General features: G+C 44.1%; 2 pseudogenes; both read left to right on the top strand.

The window, feature by feature from the left end:
* Window positions 1-8,759: 8,759 nt before the first annotated feature.
* LOC136518168 (sucrose-phosphatase 2-like) lies at window positions 8,760-11,333 on the top strand (annotated as a pseudogene).
* Window positions 11,334-11,864: 531 nt separating this feature from the next.
* Window positions 11,865-14,456, top strand: LOC136518167 (probable sucrose-phosphatase 3; annotated as a pseudogene).
* Window positions 14,457-21,260: the final 6,804 nt, after the last annotated feature.

Consider the following 21,260-nt stretch of genomic DNA (forward strand, 5'->3'; position numbering starts at 1 on the left):
AACAGGAGCGTGACACGTGTCAGCACGATATTAACCTAGCCTTTTCCCATTTTTAGAAATGATTGAAACTTCGGAAATTCATAACTAATTCATACGAACTCAGAAAAATACAAGACCAAGACTAAAATTCATCTAAAATCGAGCTCTACGCAATAAACCTATGTTTGAGTGCATTTGGCTCTTTTGAATTTCCATTGCTTTTGTGCTATTCTATAGGCGTCGCTAACACGACTATAATGCGATCGTTTGCAGACTTGGAGGAGAACCAGATAGACGAGGACCGAGAGTACCGTGAGGAGTACGGAGACGACTTCACTGAAGGTGCCACATCCCACCCAACCTCGTGGCACCTATTATGCATAGCTAAAATAGAACTGCTATTGCTTTACTTTATTGCTATAACCACACTATAATAGGACTTGCATGGTAGTATGCTTCCTTGATGGCCTTTACCTTGACGCAACCTTACCTCTGCTTACCCTGCTATTAGGCTAGATACACGCTTGCTGCTATATTTCATTGCTTATTACTTCTACTACGCTTGTACTACACTGATGCGTGGTAGAAACTAGAGTTATCTGGACTATGGGGAGAGTGTTGTGTGTGTAACTTGGGTGCATGGAGGGTGAGGGTTGTGTCGACCAAGTTAGAGTATACGACGAGCCTGGGGCAAGTCTTGCCGTGTGGTGCTACCTAGGCACCCTGGATTGGATACCTGTGGTAGGTAAATGGTATATGAGGTGGCCTTGGGTGTGAACCTGTGATGAGAGGAGCCCGGGGTGGAGGTGTTGTGGTGGCACGGTAAATAGAAACCCTAATGAAGACATTCTCGCTTGGTCATCCCTAAGGACTTACTAGTACTCAGATTTACCGGGAAGCCTTACGTACCACTCGCCCTATATGGTGCTGGACGGCCGGACTACTTGGTAGGATATTGCCACTACTGCTAGGTTGATAGCGGACAGTGTAAGGAGGTATGGGGCACGGAGGATTTCCCCCACACCCTTCCAAGACTTCATGGAGGCCTTGTGGACCCAGCTCATGACTCATAGTTTTAGCCACCCTAGACTAGACTTGGGGTGTACCAGGGCTGAATGGTAGAGTGGCACTATCCTAGGCTAGCAAGCGACCGGAATCAACCCAGTTGACGACGGTCAGCGAAGAAGGCAGATCTTGTGGTTATATAAAACCTCTGCAGAGTGTATGGTTGATCGATCGATACATATGCCGACTTGTTGGCTATGGACCTTTCCTGGATTTCGCTTAAACTAGATAGCGAGATGAGTCCTTCTCTTCTTCCCCCGTGAGAGAGTGTCGATCGTAGCCAAGGGCTACGGGCCATGAGACAGTGCTGAGAGGGAGTTGGCCTGTCGACTGAGCGATGGTATGGTGATGATATGGAGATGGTGGTATATCGATCCCAGGATCAAAACCTGGCTCCGGACGAAAAGGGGGTCGAATGTGTGTGAGAATGGTGTTAAAACTTGACCAACTACTATTACATACTTGATGTGCTAAAACATAGGAAACCCCAGCCTTATAGGTTCCTTTTGATTATATCCAACTTGCATCCAATACAAATCGTAGGGTGGGAGTGGCCAATACAAATCGTACTGATAAATTTTGGCACACAGGTTCCGCTGATGAGTCTAGCTCTGAGGAGTTTGACGGTTGAGGGGTTCGTTCCTACGCTCGAGTTTGGCGATCTCATCTTCAAGCTATTCTGAATGAATGCTACTTTTGATTCCGCCAATGCGGCGATGTAATAATTTATGTAATTCCGCACTATTTGTACTATGATATTAGCGTTATATAGATGTGGTATTCGACTGGAATTTGGGTAATATGATCTACAATGGTCATATTACATTTCGACTCTATGGATTTCCCTTCGTGGAAATCAGGTCGCTTCATCGCTCGCATCTCCCGCCCCAGCTCCACGTCGACGAGTCACTATTTCATCCAAGCATCAAGTAGATGTTATGTTTGAAAGCGTATGTTGCAACTATTTGTTTCAAGTGTTTTACATATTTTTAAAGGTATGTTGCAAATGTTTCATATGGATGTTGCAAAAGTAGATCGGGATATTGCATATGTTGCAATGGTTGTACACGTATGTTGCAAGGTTCCGTTCCCAATGTTTCATCTGTTTTTCCAGACGTACGTAGCAAGCGTGCTTTATTTAGATGTTGCATATGTTTTCACACATAATTTGCAAGTGTTTTATCTAAATTCTAAATGTTGTGTATGTTTGCAATATTTCTCAAGTGTTTTTGCAAGTGTTTCAATCGCATGTTTCAAGTGTTTCATCTTTCTTGTTTTTGTATGTTGTAAGTGTTGCATCTGAATGTTTCAAAAATAAATCGGGTGTAGCACATGGGATCCGTGTGGGAAGGGGAGGGGCACGAGCAGTCCTTGCATGGGCGACGTTCAGCGGCGCGGCCCCTACGTGGCCGCGAGACGCAGGCGTGGGCAAGCAACGTCTGACCGACGTGGGCCCATGCGTGGATGCAGGAAAACGTACTGCAGCTACGAGCGTCCGTCCGGACGTCCGGTCGCTAGCAGTGCCGTTCTCACCTTGAGATGTGCTGCCGAATCTATTCTAGCAGCTTACACACGATGACGTCCACAAAAATTTACGTAGTTAATAAGAAGGTTAAGTTCGAAATTTATTTATGCTTTTATGGATACATATTATTTTAGTTTTAGTGTATGTATGTAGTACTTTATCTGTTTTATTAAATTATATAAGCCGTTTTACTTTTTTATGTATATATAGTTTTTCTGTGCATCTATATATGTCTATATACATAACGAAATTATGTATAAAAAAAATCAAAATAATTTACAATTTAGAATCAAGGGGGTATTTGCAAGGACAATTCATGTCAAGACAGTCTCCACTAATTCAGTAATAAGGAGAGGCATAGTCGTGCCAATCACCCTCTTTCGTTAAAAAAACAATCTTAAGTTCCCTTATGAAATTGCTGGTCAATCAGTGACCATTTTCAAGTTTTTCTATCACACAACCATTACAAAAAGTGAAAAGGCATGACATAAACCACCAGAGCTAGTACATCAACCCAGGATCTCTATTTAAACGGGAGAATAAATGTATAAATCCTAACTGTGTTGAGAGCAACTAGTTTCAAAATTTCCTTAGAAAAAACTATTGCACTTGGCGGTTCTTTTTGTTTATTTTTTGGGCAGTACAAACGTACCTATGTTAATTTCTTCAATAAAACTAGCACCTGTTTATAAACTCTTGGAAGGGGAGTCCGTAGTCCGGAGTGAATCAGATCACCAGCTGACCCGCGTGTTCCACGGGACGGACGGAATGCACGGAGGTCATCCCGGTGCACCCCGTTATCAGCTTGGCTTATCAGCCGCTCTCATAACAAATCAGTCTCAGCCAGCTTATCAGCCATTGTACTGCATATAACTGTCAGTTTTCCGATGCTAGATTGGGGGAAACTGCTTGTCCTTACATTGCAGAACAACGGTTTGCCAATGCATTCAACGGCAGTTCTGTGCTTTCACACAAAAAGAAAGGTTTACCAATGCTTGCTGATAGTACTAATAACCATTCAGCGTTCGCTGGAGGGAGATTTGGTAAAAGATGTCGTAGGGATGGAGACATGTGTCTTGAAGGAAATGGGGTTTATTGTTTGCCACGTTAAGAACCCTCACAAAGTCACAAATTTATCCCCAGTTACAGGCACGGAGCCAGCGGTGGGGCTAGGGGGGCTCCAGCCCCCCTATCGCTCGCGAGCAAGCGAAGCCTCATAGAGCTGCCGTCTGAAATTTCAGCCATAGATGTAGAGGTAGGAGGGACTACGATTTGTTAAACCTCTTTTCTTGCTAATTACCATTGTTTAGCCTCTCCTAAATTTTTCCAGTTATATATAGCCCTACAGGCGCGCTACCGCCGCGCGGGCTCTGTAAATGCGTGAATAGTGGAAGAAAAAGTTAGTGAAAAGCTGTGCTGAGTCGGATGAGCAGCGCCATACACGGGGACGTCTGTATGATTGAACAGTGCTCGAAACAGTAGCAGAGGCGCTGAGGAGGCTGGAAGCGTTACTGTCATGGTGTATTTATAAGTGATAATGTTATAATTGCTTCACATTCTGTGATAGCATTGTCACAGTGTGCTCTGCATTCTTATACCTTGGTTGGCTACTATGCATTATTTTACTTTTCTCGTGCTGCGGCAACAATTTTTGTGGAACATCGATTCCCTGAATTACTCATACTGACATCCAATGCCGTATCCTTTCTTGCAACAGTGAAATGGTTCCAATGTTGTCAACGTGACGTCAAGCTAGTCTCTTGTCTGCTTCATGCTACAACCAACTTCCTCCGTTCTAAATTATAAGTCGATTTAATATTTTTGGTACATCCATTTTCTTATGTATTTACATATAATAATATGTCAACATATCAAAATGGATGAACAAAAAAAATTCAAAGTGACTTATAATTTAGAACAGAGGAAGTATTACACATTCAGTTGCACTGTTTAAAAGGCAGATCGGCTCAATGTAATAATCTTTTTTTTGGGTGGGGTGGGGGGGGGGGGACTTTGGATACCCAATGGATCTTGCGATCTGATTTTTAAAAGCTACTCCCTTCGGCTCAAAATGCATGACACTTTTGATTTTTAGATATCATGTTTGATCATCTGTCTTATTCAAATTTATTTTACAAATAATAATAAAATAAATAAGTCACTATTAAAGTATTTGTAATGATAGAATAAGTCATAACAAAATAAATAATATTTATAGTAAAAATTTAGATAAGACGAACGGTCAAACAAAATGTAAAGTAAAAAATGTCATCTATTTTGGGACAGAGGAAGTAGATAATAGAAGTTAAGTTGTGAGGCCATTTGGATCCATGGATCTAAGTTGTGGGGCTATTTAGATCCAACGATCATGGATTATAAAAGCTAGGGACACTTTTTAGAGTAGCATTACCATAATGGCTTAACTCTTTGATTTTTATGTTGTAGCTATGAAGAAACAGAGGGACAGAATAGTCTTTCGTGTTTAGAAGCTAGGTTCCCCAAGCTTACCAGATTAGGGGATTTTGGGGTCTTTCCGAAAGCTAGCTAGAAGCTACGGTTGCTCAGACCTCTACTTAGATTCTAGAAGCCAACTTCTACAATCCTCCAAGAAACAGCTTTTGTCAGTCCCTTTCTCACTTATCAAGGAGTCAACCAATTTAAACTTTGACTGAAGTTATATTAAAAATATTAATATTTTTTTGTACAAAATAAGTATCATTAGATTAATTATAGAATGTATTTTCATCATGAATTTATTTGAAGACATGAATGCTAATAATATTTACTATAAACTTGATCAAAGTTGACTGGCATGGATTTTATAATTGCATTCTTTTTGTGGACGGAGGGAGTACGAATAGATGGAGCCAATGTTTCAATTTTCTATGCACTGTATCACAAATCGGATCGGCTCAATGTAAGTGTCCTAGAGCGTGTTTGGATATTGGCCACAGCCGACAGCTGGCCATGCCCAAACTGCGGCAAGTCGGTGCTATTTTTTACCGCAACACTTCATGGCGGGATTTGCTCTTTGAGATTGTATGGCCGTCTTGTTTCGGTCGTCAACCAAATAGGGACTTCGATTTTTGTGGCTCGACACAACCTGCTGTGTAATGGACTGTGGCCACAAACCAAATAGCCCCCTTTTTAGAACTTTGGATACCCATGGATCGTGAAATCCGAATTTTGAAAGATAAACCATAGAAGCTGAGCTGCGAGGCTGTTTGGATCCATCGATCATGGATTATAAAAGTCAAGGATAACTTTTTAGAGTAACATTACCCTAATGTCTCAACTCTTTGAGTTTAGAGCTCTCAAGTTTAAAGGAGGGATCAAACAGGCCCATAGTATATTGATAAATAAAGGAGTTTTTTCAATCAGAATTTTTGCAAATTAGACGGCCCTGACAAGGGAAAAAATTGTACATAGAGCACTTTACACACTGTAGCCACCCCATGCGGCCAAAATTTTGTGCAACTAGTTCCCAACCTGTTGACTCTTCTTTGATCTTTTTACGGACCTATCTCCAAATTAAAGCAGATATTTCTGTTTGTTAGTTAGAAGGTGGGCGCATTTGTTTTCTTTCCAGATTTCCCAGTTGACCAGTAACAGAGCAGCGAACTGAGACCCTTCTTCGTAGGTAGGGTAGGAGTAGTACCTACTAGTCGGAGTGAGGACGACACGTGAAAGACGAAAAAAATATGCATGGCACAAGAACTGAAAGTCTTGAAACCATGGCGAGATGGTTGGGCTGATTAAGCCCTTGTTTAGTTGGACCCCAAAATCCAAAAAGTTGCTATAGTACCTGTCACATCGAATGTTTGCGGCCCGTGCATGGAGCATTAAATGTAGACGAAAAGAAAAACTAATTACACAGTTTGGTGGGAAATTGCGAGACGAACGTTTTAAGCCTAATTAGTCAATGTTTAGACACTATTTGCCAAATAAAAACGAAGGTGCTACAGTAGCCCAAAATCAAAATTTCACGAACTAAACAAGGGCTAAGCAGGCTAAAGGTCGATCATTGACGTCTTGGGCCCTTGGCCCACCAGTTCCAAACTCCAATATGGCGTCGTCCGGTTCCAATATGACTTCATAAAGTTTTGCGCAAGCTGAGAGGGAAAAAAAAAGAACAAAGTTGGTCCTCTTTAGAAACTTCAGAGTTGTTACTAGCTGGAGATCTCGGACATGCTGCACCTAGAAAACTGAAACAGTGGCTGCATCGGCTCGTGCCTCTTTCCTATTGGAAAAAGAAATGACTTGGTTGTAGACGACAAAAGCTGTTTCTTGGAAGCTTCGTTCTTTCATTGCTGTTTCAGATTGGCAGCGATTAGTACTCATCAGCAGCACGAGCGGCGTCCCGATGTGACTTGTCTGAATTGACCCTCCGAGGCATCCTGGATCTTGCCTGAAACACCAGCATGCGGCCACGCGCTGCTGTGGCCAGGCCACAGTCTCAATCTTGCACCCAGCCAATGATGAGTGGGTCCCGGTAGAGCTTTTGTGAGGTGGACGTCAAGTCAAGTGGTACCGTGGCATTTGCATGCGCAAGGTTTTAGGACGTCACGTTATTAAGCCTAATTAATTCATCATTAGCACATGTGCTACTTCAGCATCACATCGTCAAAACATAGATTAATTAGGCTAATTCATCATTAGCACATGTGCTACTTCAGCATCACATCGTCAAAACATAGATTAATTAGGCTTGAAAGATGTGTCTCGCAAATTAGTGACAAAATATGCAATTAGTTATTTTTTAGTCTATATTTAATACTCTATGCATGTGTTCAAATATTTAATAGAATAGGGATTAAATTTTAGAGTTGGAACTAAACAAGGCCTCAGTCTTGCACAACCAGCCAATGATGAGTGGGTCCCAGTAGTTTTGTGAGGTCGACGTAAGTCCAAGTGGTAGCATGACATATGCATGTGAGTACTACAGTTCATATACTCATGGAAAGGGCGTGGAAACTGCGGCGACACGCATCTTGTCTTGTTTCTCCAGGCTCGATTGTGACTTGTGACCCAACGATTCGTCAATTTCAATTTCCAACGGATAAACATGCTGGACAGTTTTATACAAGGGCCCGTTGGATAAGCTGGAATTAGTTATTAGCTAAGCTAAAAATTAGTCTAAAAGTTAGTTAAGTTTTGCTAGTTGCCTAATAACTAATTAGTGGCCGATTAATAAATAAACTTGCCTAGCCTCTGTTTGATAGGCTAGGGCTAATTTTACACAATAATTTTTAGCTGGATAGTGATTAGCCATTGGTATCCAAACTGGAATAACATACACATTGCGCGATCTCGCCTGCGCCCGTGAATCTGGCCCTTACGCCCGCCCAGATTCAGCCGCGCGCCGCCGCCGTCGCTGCCCCACGGTTCCTTCTCACGGTTGCATTTGTTTGCCCTGCACAAAGCCAAAGCTTGGGCCTCGTTTAGATTGCAAGTTTTTTCACTCTCTCTCCATCACATTGAATCTTTGGACACATGCATGGAGTATTAAATGTAAATAAAAAAATAACTAATTACACAGTTTGATTGTAAATTACGAGACGAATCTTTTGAGCCTAGTTAGGCCATGATTGGACAATAATTGTCAAATACAAACGAAAATGTTACAGTGCCAAATACTGATTCCTAACCTCAATCTAAACAAGGCCTTGCACAGCCATTAGATGGCGATCTTGCTGTTTAGTAGCATCTCACATGGGGTGGTGGTGGTGTTCCTTATCATGGTAAAAAATTAAATGTCCCTGGTGGTATAGGTTTGTGGGTGAGGGTGGGGATAGTTGCTTAGCAGCCGGAAACGTGAAACATGGCCACGTTCCTTGTTCTGCGAACGTCGTTCAAGTTACATTCACGTTTCCATTCTGACAACATTTACGTTGCCATAGTACAAAAACATTATAAAAGTATCACTCTACGTTCTCGTTACCGTTCCACGTTCCCGTTCCCTTCCGTAAACATGGCTGCTATGGATAGGATAGATGCATAGAGCTTCCTATGTACTCCACATATACATACTCCGCAGTCAGCAATGCTTATCTCCTCGCCTTCCTTATCATCAGTAGCTAGGACAGTAGCTTGTGTGGATGGTTGGCCCTGGCTGTCAAAAGCAAATGATGGTACAGACGTAGTTGCTTCTAACGAAGTATATATAAGGTGGGAGGAGATAGATACTACCTGTCCATGAAACCATCCTTTACTTCCTCTTTTTGCCCCCACAAAGCAAGACTTTATCAGTTGTTGACCAAATGGCAGCTGAAAAATAAGGAGCACATTGTTGTGTTGTGTTTGCCGTGTTTGTTCAGGAAAGTGTACAGTCAAAATCACTTCTTCTTCTTCTTGATCTTTTACAGCTGAGTTGTGCCAGTCTGCCAGATGGATAGGCTCGACGGTTCTGCCCGCCTCGTGCTCGTTTCCGATCTTGACCAGACGATGGTGCGTGTTTCAGTTCAGACCTTGGTTTAATTTTCCAGATTCAGTATGAGCTGAGTCATACTTTTCAGTTGTGCACCTGATCATCAGTTCTCAAACTTACAGATTATTTATTTACTCACAGGTTGATCATCAGGATCGAGAGAACCTGTCCTTGCTTAGGTTCGAGGCGCTGTGGGAGGCCGAGTTCTCCCAGGATTCTCTGCTGGTCTTCTCGACTGGAAGAACGCCAATCAGTTACAAGGGCTTGCGTAAAGATAAGCCTCTGATCACACCGGACATCACTATCATGTCTGTGGGAACCGTGATAGCATACGGTGAAGAGATGATCCGTGATGTTGGCTGGGAGGAGTATCTGAACAACAATTGGGACAGGACTATTGTCGTTGAGGAGGCAGCTAGGTTCTCTCAGCTAAAGCCTCAGGCATGTCCAGTTGCTTTGCTACAACGATTTCTTTTTGCTGGTTAGTCCCATTTTGATGGCTGAACTAGAGCTGTGTTTACTTTTTTATCGTTTGGATGCAGCCAGAGAGGAATCAGGGTCCCCATAAGGTTAGCTTCTTCGTTGACAAGCAAGGTGCTCAAGAAGTAATGGATTATCTCCCACAGAAGTTGGAGAAACGTGGGGTAAGGAACGTGCATGCCTTCTAGATTTCTCATTCAGTTTTCCACATTCTTTAATGCTGGAGCAACACTTATTGGCATATTTTGTTCTGACTTTCTGCTTCCTTAACCGTGATTAGCTAGATGTGAAAATAGTCTACAGCAATGGTGAGGCGCTTGATGTTTTACCACGAGGTGCAGGCAAGGGCCAGGCCCTTATGTACTTGTTAAATAAGCTCAATTCATATGAGAAACCACCAAAGAATACTCTTGTTTGTGGTGACTCTGGAAACGACGCAGAACTATTCAGTGTCCCATCTGTATATGGAGTCATGGTCAGTGATTCAGTGCACAAGGAGTCCCTTGAAACTGTCAACTAAAGTTCGTTGGTGACAGTAGCTACTCTGTTAAGCTTACCAAAGGGTTTTCATATCATGTTCAGGTCTGCAATGCCCAAGAGGAGCTGCTTCAGTGGTATGAAGAAAATGCAAAGGATAATCCTAAGATAATTCATGCAACTGAGAGATGTGCTGCCGGTATCATGCAAGCTATTGGACACTTCAAACTAGGACCCAATGTTTCTGCAAGAGATCTTGAGTTCCCTTATCTAAAGGCAGACACCGCTAAGCCTGCAGATGTGGTGGTGAAGTTCTATGTTCTCTATGAGAAGTGGCGGAGGGGTGACCTTCCAAATTCTTCATCAGTTATGCAGTACTTGAAAAGCATTACTGTAAGTACTTCCTCTTTTCAGTTCTCAGAGTAACATGGTTTTTGTTTGTAACTGTCCACTATTTTTTATCATGATCACTTTCATACAGTGGACAATGCAGAAAGTAATTACACATTTCAAAGCTCCATTTGTCTTTTTCTCTTCAGAAGTTATTCGAGATCAAATCATACAAACTAGTCTTTTGTCTGAGAAAATACACATCTTGCAGCCTTAAATAGTTAAATTTGATTCATTGAAGTTTCTTTAACATTTTTTTTATTTTGTAGCATTTGAATGGTACAATTATTCATCCTTCTGGATCTGAACGTTCTCTTCCCGCTTATATTGATGCTCTAAGTTCTTGCTATGCGGACAAACAAGACAAAAAGTTCCGGGTATGGGTGGACAGACTAGTTACATCGCCAATTGGTACAAGTAACTGGTTGATGAGATTTGACAACTGGGAAATGGAAGGTCTTCTCTCAGCCCTTCACATGATAAACTGATTGTGGCTCTTAATCCATGCCAGTAGTTGTCACTTCTTTCATGTAGCTTCATGACATGTTTTATATTTCATACCATGTCTCTATTTTCCTTATTGTTTCTTTGATCCTTGGATAGTCTGCACTTCAGTATTTCGTTTGGTTTTATTCGAGCCTCACTTATGTTTCAAAAAAAAAAAAATCGAGCCTCACTGTTAATGCCCCTGCTATTCTCAGGTGGTGTTCGGTATTGCTGCCGCACTACTCTTCTGCTGAATATTAAGGTAAATTCTCCCGTTCTGCTAGAATCATTGGTTGTCCTGCTGTTGCTTAGTTTTGTGCACCTGTATATATAGTGCATGTTTTAATTATTTCTATCTGCTTCAACTCAGCCTGAGACTCCAGAGGGCTTGGAGCTGATACACATCCACAATACCTGGGTGAAGGGACACTCTGGAGGGAGCGAGCACACGTTCATCTTGTAGGTTAATTAGTCACTTGCGAAGCGCAGATAGTCATAACACATATTTTGTTCAAGTCCAGATAGAATCAAAATGTACTTCCACACAGGTTCAATGCTCGGTAATTCCATGTACAAGAAAAGATGTTCCATGTTTCCTTCTCATGAATTTCATGATATCCATAAATTAGATGAAGCTCTTGCCTCAAAATTGTCTGTGGATTTTCACATGATTCAGTTATATGACCTCTTGAGCCTTTCCTCTCTGTTGCTGAGTCCTTATCGACAACTAAGTAGTAAGTATGATACCTGGAAAAAAAGAAGAAGAGTTGTGTGCAAATTTGCCTAACCTGGTCCATGGTCATTCCCAGAAGTTGCTGCTTCATTTTGTCTGCAATTCTTATCAGCCTGATCCATGACCATGACCATGTGCCCAAAGTACTACATCGCGCAATCGCTGACGATGGTGGTCTGAATTCCTCCAGGCACAAGCCATATTCACCTCTCTTCTTCATTTTTAACATGAAACAAGACCTGGCCACTGGTTGACCAAAGGGTAGGTGAAGAATACACGAGGAGCACATTTCTGTTGTTTGCCATGTTCATTCAGGGAACCCAACTGCAGAAACACCCAACATTCCCTGCCAGCAATCTTGGCAAGAGCTTCAATGGAGAAGCTCGACGCTTCAGCCCGTCTTATGATTGTCTCGGATCTTGATCAGACCATGGTGCGCAAACCTTCCATTTCTGATGAATCCAGACGATGCTGTGTTCTTCAATGTTTTGGATCATTTGCATACATGCAGGTTGATCACGATGATCCAGAAGACCTGTCCTTGCTGAGGTTCGAGGCGCTCTGGGAGGCCGAGTTCGCCCATGATTCTCTTCTCATCTTCTCGACTGGGAGATCGCCAATCAGCTACAGCGATTTGAGGAAAAACAAGCCTCTGATCACTCCGGACATCACCATCATGTCTGTGGGAACTGTGATAGCTTATGGCGTTGACATGGTTCGCGATGTTGACTGGGAGGAGCATTTGAGCAGCAACTGGGACCGAGATATCGTCGTCGAGGAGGCGACAAAGTTTCCTCAGCTCAAGCGTGAGGCAGGTTTCCATCTAGTTGCATTGCATGCACGATCACCTTCGCCTTTTGTTTTGTGCTTGATGCTGAGCTGAATCCTCTGTACGGATACAGCCAGAGAAGGATCAGGGTCCCCATAAGGTTACCTTTGTGGTTGAAAAGCAAGGTGCTCAGGAAGTAATGCATGCTCTCCCTCACAAGTTGAAGAAACATGGGGTAAGATCAATTTTCTTATATTAATATTACTGAGCCTTGTTTTGAATTTTCAGCTTCTTTTTTCTGTGAAACAGATACATGTAAAAATAATCTTCAGCTACGGTGTGCTTATTGATGTGGTACCACAAGGTGCAGGAAAAGGGCAGGCTCTTCAGTATTTGCTGAACAAGTTCAATTCACAGAGGAAAGCACCCAACAATATTCTTGTTTGTGGCGACTCCGGAAATGATGCAGAATTATTCAGTGTCCCATCAGTCCATGGCGTCATGGTCAGTGGTTCACACGAGCTACTCAAACTCTAGGATAAAGTTTATTAGTGACGATGTTGCAAATCATCCTTTTGAAACCATGTTCAGGTCAGCAATGCCCAAGAGGAGCTTCTTCAATGGCGTGAAGAAAATGCCATGTGTAATCCCAAGATAATTCATTCAACTAACTGAACTAAGAGATGTGCAGCCGGTATCATGCAAGCTATTGGACACTTCAAACTAGGACCTAATGTTTCTCCTAGGGATCTTGAATTCCCTCAGCCAAAGCTAGGCATCATCAAGCCTGCAGATGTGGTGGTGAGGTTCTACGTTATCTACGAGAAGTGGCGGAGGGGCGAAGTTCAAAAGTCCCCATCAGTAATACAGTACTTGAAAAGCATTGCTGTAAGTACTCCCCTTGTTTAATTTCTTAGAGCAACCTGGTTTTAAGTTAATTGGCACCATTCTTTTCATATCTGTAATCTCTTTATGAAGTAGACAATTCAAGTAGCGGTGTGCAAAAGGTGACAATACATTTCACATTTGCATTTCTCTCATAACGTCTTACAAGTAATACCTGTTCAATTTGTACTAGGGATTCTCGTTGTTTCCTTGTGCTTACTTTAAAGTTTAAGCTGATGTTTTTTTCTTATTTTGTTAGCATTTTAATGGAACAATTATTCGTCCCTGTGGATTGGAGCATTCTCTTCATGCATCCATTGATGCACTGCGTTCATGCTATGGTGACAAAAAAGCCAAGAAGTTCCGGGCATGGGTGGACAGGCTTGTTACATCATCGCTGGGTACAAGTAACTGGTTGGTTAAGTTTGACAAATGGGAAATGGAAGGTATGTCCCCATGCATAGCTCTTCTCCTGATGAACTGATTTGGGTATAGTTCCAATAGTTTTCGCTTTGTTCAGGTTCAGCTACCTGCCTGCAAATTTTCGACAGCTCAGTACTTTTGAAATTTACTATTTTATTTGTTCGCTTCAGCTTCAGTGGTTAGTATTCCTTCTAATTTCAGGTGATGCTCGGTATTGCTGCTGCACAACTCTTCTGCTGAATATGAAGGTAAATTCTCTCGATCCTACTGTAATCCTTTACTGTCCTGCAGTTACATGCATTTGTGTTCAGCTAAAAAGTTCACATAGCTCACTGCTTACTATCTGCTTCAACTGACAGTCCGAGACTCCTGAGGGATTGGAGCTGTTACATATCCAGAAGACCTGGCTTGAAGGACACTCTGCAGCAAGTGATCACACATTCATCTTATAGATCACATGGCAATGCACTCTCAAGAGAGAGGGCTGGGCGCTACCGGAAATTCCATATATTAAAAAAATCATTCATTGATTCTATCTCGTCAAGTTCATGAGATCCATAATAAATAATCTGAATATCTTGCCTCAAATTTCTGTATAGATTCTCACACCATTCAAACAATGTCGTCTCCTGCCTCTGTTTATATATTATGAGAGCTGCAAAAGAAAGAAAATCCGAAGAAATGTTGTCACTGCACAATAATATCTTTGACATCATTTAGGACTAATCTTAATGTCCTTTGTCTAGGAAGTATATCCCGGTCGGTATATTCTTTTTTATTCATACAAAGTCAAAGCAAAATAGAAAAGCTAAACTATTTTAAATCTAAAAGTTAATACAAGAAAAATGTCAATAATAATAAAGAGAATACAAATATAAGGTGCAGAATAAATAGTTCTGAAGAACATAATTGGCATACCTCACATAATCAGTTAAATTATAGTGGATTTAATACATAATTTTTATATAACTTAGGGTAAAAGACAAGATGAGCTAGAACTAAAATTTGAAAAGGTTATAAAAAAGAGCATAGGCACCTAGAACACTATTTGGACCAAATACACACAGAATATTTTTGTAATTTGGAGACCAAATACATGTTTGAATATTTTTATAATTTGATTGTTTTTTGTAACATTAATCATTCTAAGCGTGAAAGACCATACCAAGGAGTCATCCAGAAAACCACGTGAAAACAGCTCGCGCCAAAAGATAATGCAAAATGAATATGGAATATGCAAGGGCAATTATGGATGTGCCAGTATAGCTAGGACAATTATTAAAGAGTGCATCACTGTTAGGTGCCCAAGCAATAGTGAAGGCAAATAATTCAAGACACTCCCAAATGCTTGTTGAGCGGCTATAAAAGAAGAAGCCATGGCTATAAAAAAGAATTAAAACGAGCTAGGCCATCATCTACGTGGCACTATGTATAAAAATAACAATGAACAAAAAGAAAGCAATGATTTTCAAAGGGACAGGACACTACTTATATTTCTTTTGAGAAACCCTAAGCACTTAGATCATCTCCAGCAGAGTACCTAAATCCACTGCATATCCTATATTTAGATAGTAGAGAAAAAAACACGCGACTACCCATCAAACTATCTACTTTTATTCGGCCAGCAAATTTCCACTCCCACTGCCTACGTCTGTTGGGCCAGTAAATCACGCTACCTATTTTTCTTCGCCTCTTTCCTCTCCCGCAGCGCATCCCGCCCCGACGCCGGTCGCCCGCCTCCTCCCTGCTAGCGGCTTCCCTTCCCCGCGGGCCTCCCTTGCCGGCGACGCCCTTCCCCGATGCCGGCGGAGCCCCTCCCAACACCGGCGGAGCTCCTCCCCGCGGGCGGCCTTCACTACCGCACCTCCTCCTCCGCGGGCGGCGCCCCTCACACGCCAGCGGCACCCCAGGGGAGCCGTCGCCGGATCCGGCCGCCCCCTTCCGGTTGCTCCTTCCCCGGAGCCCCTGCCACCTCCCCCGCGCCTCTAGGTCCCCAGCTGCGAGCGGCCCCCGGCGCGTCCTGCTCCCCCCGACGGTGCTCCCCGGCGCACCTCCAGCTCCCCGGCGGCGAGCGGTCCCCGGCTCCCACCTCCGGCGCGGCGAGTGGCCCTCGGCGCTGCCTGCTGCCCCCGGCGCGGCCTGCTCCCCCCGGCGGCGCTCCCCGGCGCACCTCTGGTTCCATGTGTGGCGAGAAGAACACCAGTGAGAATGACATGGGGACCAGGATGAAAATGGGTTGTCAGTTTTAGGCAGTACCCCGAGAGTTGGGAGTAGTTGGGTACCAATAAAGAAATAGGTTGCTTGTTTTTGGCATTACTTTTGGAGATGCTCTTAACATAAATTTAGAGGAATTACCTTATAAGCTTGAGGTGATCACAAGCAACTCCTTTATTCTATATTACAATGGTGGACTACACTAAGGCCTTGTTCGTTTCGCTGAAATTTGGCTGATGATGTTGATTTCTTATAAGAGAAAAATATTATTCCTTTACTAAAAAGTATTGTTAAGATAGTGTTAAAGAAGACGTAAAGATGGAAGGTGGAGCTACAGTGAAGGGTGCTTCTTCTCATCTCATAGATGTGTGTGTAAAAGGAGGCCGTTGTCCTCATCGTCGTATCGAATGCATGCGCCTGGCTTCTTCTTTTATAGCCGCTCAAGGAGCATTCGGGAGCGTTTTGGATTATTTCCCCTCATTGTTGTCTGGACGGTGCTGCGCTTTTCAATAATTGTCTCGGCTATAGTGGCACATATATTATTATTGCCCTTGCATATTCCTTTTACATTGTATTTTAGTGGGGGTTGCTTTCACGTGGCCTTTTGGATGACTCCTGATCTTCCACCTTAAATGTTTTTTTTTAAATATGAAGACCAAATACATGTTAGAATATTTTTATAATTTGATTGAATTCTGATTCATGGAAGTGTGTAAAAGGAGGTCGCTACCGTCGTACCGAATGCATGCACCTGCCTTTTCCTTTTATAGCCGCTCGAGTTGCCTCGAACCATGAATGCTGCTACGCTCTTCAATAACTGTCTTTGCTATACTGACATATCTATTATTGCCCTTACATATTTCTTTTGCATGGTCTTTCACGTGGCCTTCTGGATGACTAGTTTTCCACGCCCGAATGATTAATGTTACTTTAAAATATCAATTAAATTATAAAAATATTCCTTGACATTTATTTGGTCTTCAAATTATAAAAATATTCTGGTGTGTATTTGGTCTAGGAGCAGGCAGTATGACAGCAGAAGTATCTTGACAACTAGAGAGCAAGATCAACACATGCAATGCAATGCAATGCATGGCAGACAAATGTTACATGCCGCGCAGCCTTATCACGGGAGAAAAAGACCAAAACATGCAAGATTGGACGATGAAAGCCACTGCAACCAACTTCAAACTCATGGCTGAACATGAACTTGAGCTGAACTCGCAGGAACAAAATTTATGTTTCAGGTAATTCATTCAGAACAGAACGGGACAAAATTTTAAGTTCCATTCACGGGAAACATTGGATTCTTGAAGAACTCGTGGACATGCACAAAGTTTGCAAAGCATTCTGACTTGTGAGACTGAGACAAGATAATGATGTCAGATGCCTGACGTCATGAAATGGCACGCAGCGCAGGAGGCCAAGCAATGTTCCCCGACCCCGCATCTTCTACACATCAACTTGGGGATGCCCCATCCATGGCGGGCGGCGGGCCGGCGGCTACCACTGCCTACCAGTCATGACTCATGAGCCAGCTAGTATCCATGCGCAATGCAAGCCTCCCAGAAGAGCCTGTTGCTCTCGGACCGTCCGCCGCGTCCTGGACCGTCCAACGCCACCAGGGGACGCACATCCTGCTGTCGACTTCGCTCTGGTCACCCTCCACGGCCACGTCGTCGTCTGCGCCACGGCCGCCGTCGTCGTCGTAGACGCTAGCGGCAGGGACGCGGTTGTTACCGCCACTGCCGGCGCCGCTGCAGGACTCGGCGTCGTCCTCAGCCTAGCCAGCAGCTGCCACCGAGGGACGACGGTCCCCTACCGTGGGGGCCGATACGGGGTGTCGAACTCCGAGTCGCCGGTGGCTTCTTGCGGCGCGGCGGCGGGTGGCGCAGGCGCGGGAGCGGGAGAACCAAGCTCCGGGTTGGGTATGTGCTGCTGGTGTGTGCAGGCGTCCATGGCGGAACGACGGAATGACGACGACGCCACGACGGGGGCGGTGCGGCTGCGAGAACAGTAGTCAGCAATATTTAAAGGAAGCTGCGTCTCCGTGTCGGATTTTGGACTGTAGCTCCAAGTTTCGTCTGCGTCTCTATTCTCTATCTAGTCTAGCTCTAATAAAGGTTTAAGCTTTTTGAATTGGACTTTATTATTAGTCGTTGTGTTTTGTTGATCTTTTTTATTAGAGAGTAGCTAGCAAGGCCATTTAACTTTGCGTGCATTATTTAGTAAAGAAAACAACTGTTTCTCTAATTAAGCTGGATATAGATATGCATATACCTCATTACATACATGTTGGGCCAGAAGGAATACAATTATTGCTTTTTGTGAGTCATAGACTCATAGGGTAGGCTTAGGCCCTATTGGATTCATTATTGATAATATTTAGCTAGTTAATATCTCATTATCTGATTTGGTCTAGATAATGAGATAGTTGTTATCTAAAGGTCTAGCTAACAATTAGCTGATTTATTATCTATACATGTTTAGATCCAAAAGAGATAATTATTAGCTGGTAACTACTATCCATAGGGATCAAACAGGACCTTAGAACGATGTATTTAATCAAATTGATCCATGTTTCTCCCAGCAAAGTACACACACACATTTAATATATATATACACGCACACTCGAGCTGAGGCAAATGATGAGTCAAAACTTACAAATGAAAGCATGTAAATGGCCACGGGAATGTATGTAGGGGGGCGCACTACTACACAAACTTTACTGGAGGCGGGCATTTTCGATTTTCCGCGGCGGGCAAAGCCGTCCGCCGCGGCCTAGAGGCCACGGTAAATCGTGGCTTAACCGCGGCGGGCGGCCTTGCCCGCCGCGGTTAATCGATTTACCGCGGCGGGCGGTGTAACGTGCCCGCCGGCGGGCACGTTAGGATGCCCGCTGCGGTTAATCATTTTAAAAAAACAAAAAAAAACTAGGAGCCCGTCGGCGAGCCCGTTCTCGAGCCCACTGGCGAGCCCACCGGTGACGGATCCGGGCTTCCCACGGCCGCCACCACCTCGCCAGTCGCTCGCAGGGGACCACGCCGACGCCTCCTCGCGGTTCCCTGTGCCTCCTCGCGGATCCCGCCGCGCCGACGCGTCCTCGCCCGCCGTGGTGGAGGTCCCAGCGTCGTGGCCGTGGTGGAGATCCACCGTCGGATCCGATCGCTCCACCGACAGATCCACGGAGGAGGAGGGTGCAGCCGCCAGATCCGTGGGGGAGGAGGTCGCCGCCGCCGGATCCGTGGAGGAAGAGGTCATCGTCGCCGGATCTAGAGAGAGGAAGAGGGAGGAGTGAGGGAGATGGAGAGAGGAAGAGGGAGATGGAGAGGAAGAGGGAGATGAACTCACTGGATTTGAAACCTAGCCCCGCGCCGTCGTCTTTCATGGAGGATCCGTGGGGGAGGAGGAGGGCGCAGCCATCGCCGTCGTCCCGCGCGCGCCGCTGTAGGGGGCGGCGCTATGGAGGAGAGCTGCGCCGCGCGCCGCTGCCTGCATCGAGGGAGAGTAGAGGGAGGCAGAGGGAGAGTGGGAGAGGCGGAGAGCTGAGAGAGAGAGTGGGGGAGGCGGGGAGCTGACAGAGAGAGAGTGGGGGAGGCGGCAACGATGGTGCGAGGGCCTCGGTTTATATTGGAGATGGCTATTGGGCCTCCACATTTTAGGTGGCGGGCATTTTAGGACGCCCGCCACGGTAAATCGATTTACCGTGGCGGACGTCTTAAGATGTCCGCCGCGGAAAATAGGGTATTTACCGTGGCGGACATCTTAATATGTCCGCCACGGTAAATCGATTTACCGTGGCGGACATATTAAGATGTCCGCCACGGTAAATATGGCAGACACCTTACGATGTCCGCCACGGTAAATAGGGTATTTACCGTGGCGGGCATCTTAATATGTCCGCCACGGTAAATCGATTTACCGTGGCGGACACCTTACGATGTCCGCCACGGTAAATAGGGTATTTACCGTGGCGGACATATTAAGATGCCCGCCATGGTAAATCGATTTACCGTGGCGGGCAAAAGTGTCCGCTGCGGTAAATAAAAAATGCCCGCCACGGTAAATCGTGGGATTTACCGCAGCGGGCAAAAATAGGTGCCCGCCACGGAGTGTAAAAGTGCAACGCTGCACATATTCGTTTGTGTAGTAGTGACGGGTTCGTTGTAGGGGGCATTGAGGAAGACATAGTCTAGCTATCTTCCCACGGCACTCCATATCGCCCTCAAGAATATAAAGAATGTCGAGCTTCGGGTACGTCCTTCAATTCGACCAGTGAGTGTGAGCAGACAAATAACTCGATCCTAGGAGTCATCTTGTTCTTCCAGGCGGTGATCTACAAGTAGCAGGAGGCAAGGCTCGACAAGCTACCGGGTGATAGCATGGAGCTCCATTACTAATGGCGGGGCAATGTGTCCGCGGTGTGCAACAGGGGCAGACGAAACTCGGTAGACCGTAGACTGGGCAATGGAGGTGAAGAAGCTAGCAGCAAAGGTGTAGAGGTGGTGGCGAGGAATGGCTTCACTAGTAGAGAAACGACCTTTGATCCAACTCGAAATTTAGCTTTAGTCTCGATATTTTTCGCGTTCGGGACTAGAGAGGCCTTTAGTCCCGGTTTGTAGCTTCAACCGGGACTAAAAGTTTCTGCCCAACAGCTACTGCGGCAGGCTTTTACTGCAGGTGACCTTTAGTCCCGGTTGGAGCTACCAACCGGGATTAACTTTTACTCCCGGCTGGAGGCTCCGTCCGGGACTAGAAAGAGGCCTTAGAAAAAAATCTCATTAGCTGCTATTGTCTGTAAGTGTGATTATTTTCTACTATTAAAATGTATATATATAAAGCTACATGTATATATATAAATTATATATCCTCACACTATATTTTTATATATGCAGATATGAGATGACAGAACTCAGAAAGAGAAAGGATAATGATGTTGGTTTCGTTGATCCAAATGTTGTATTCAAACACCCTAATCCCCCGCCTGAATGGAAAGCTGAACTCGAGAAAAATCTCATGAGGTTTTTAGTGAACCAACAAAACAAGGACATCATATTCTCCTACAACTTCAAGTGAGTGTTAAATAATTAATGTCGATCATATGGACATTTGTTCAGTTATTTGCTTACTAGCTAAGCTATCTCTCATATATATATATATGTTGACTCTAGCTAATGTTGATCATATTTGTGCATAAAAACATATGCAACAATCACTGGATATTGATGGTCATCGATATGGCCAATAGTCGGTTGAGCATCTTAGACTCGTTAAGAAAAGAGCAAACAGAGTACCAAGACATGATAGATATTATCCAAGGGTATTTTGGTCTCTCTAGCAACTATATATACCCCGATCTCTTAACTGCAACAATTATTAAAGGCCAAATTAATTTTTTATTTTATTA

Source organism: Miscanthus floridulus, chromosome 17, assembly GCF_019320115.1.
Source record: "Miscanthus floridulus cultivar M001 chromosome 17, ASM1932011v1, whole genome shotgun sequence".
Classification (NCBI taxonomy): Eukaryota; Viridiplantae; Streptophyta; class Magnoliopsida; order Poales; family Poaceae; genus Miscanthus; species Miscanthus floridulus.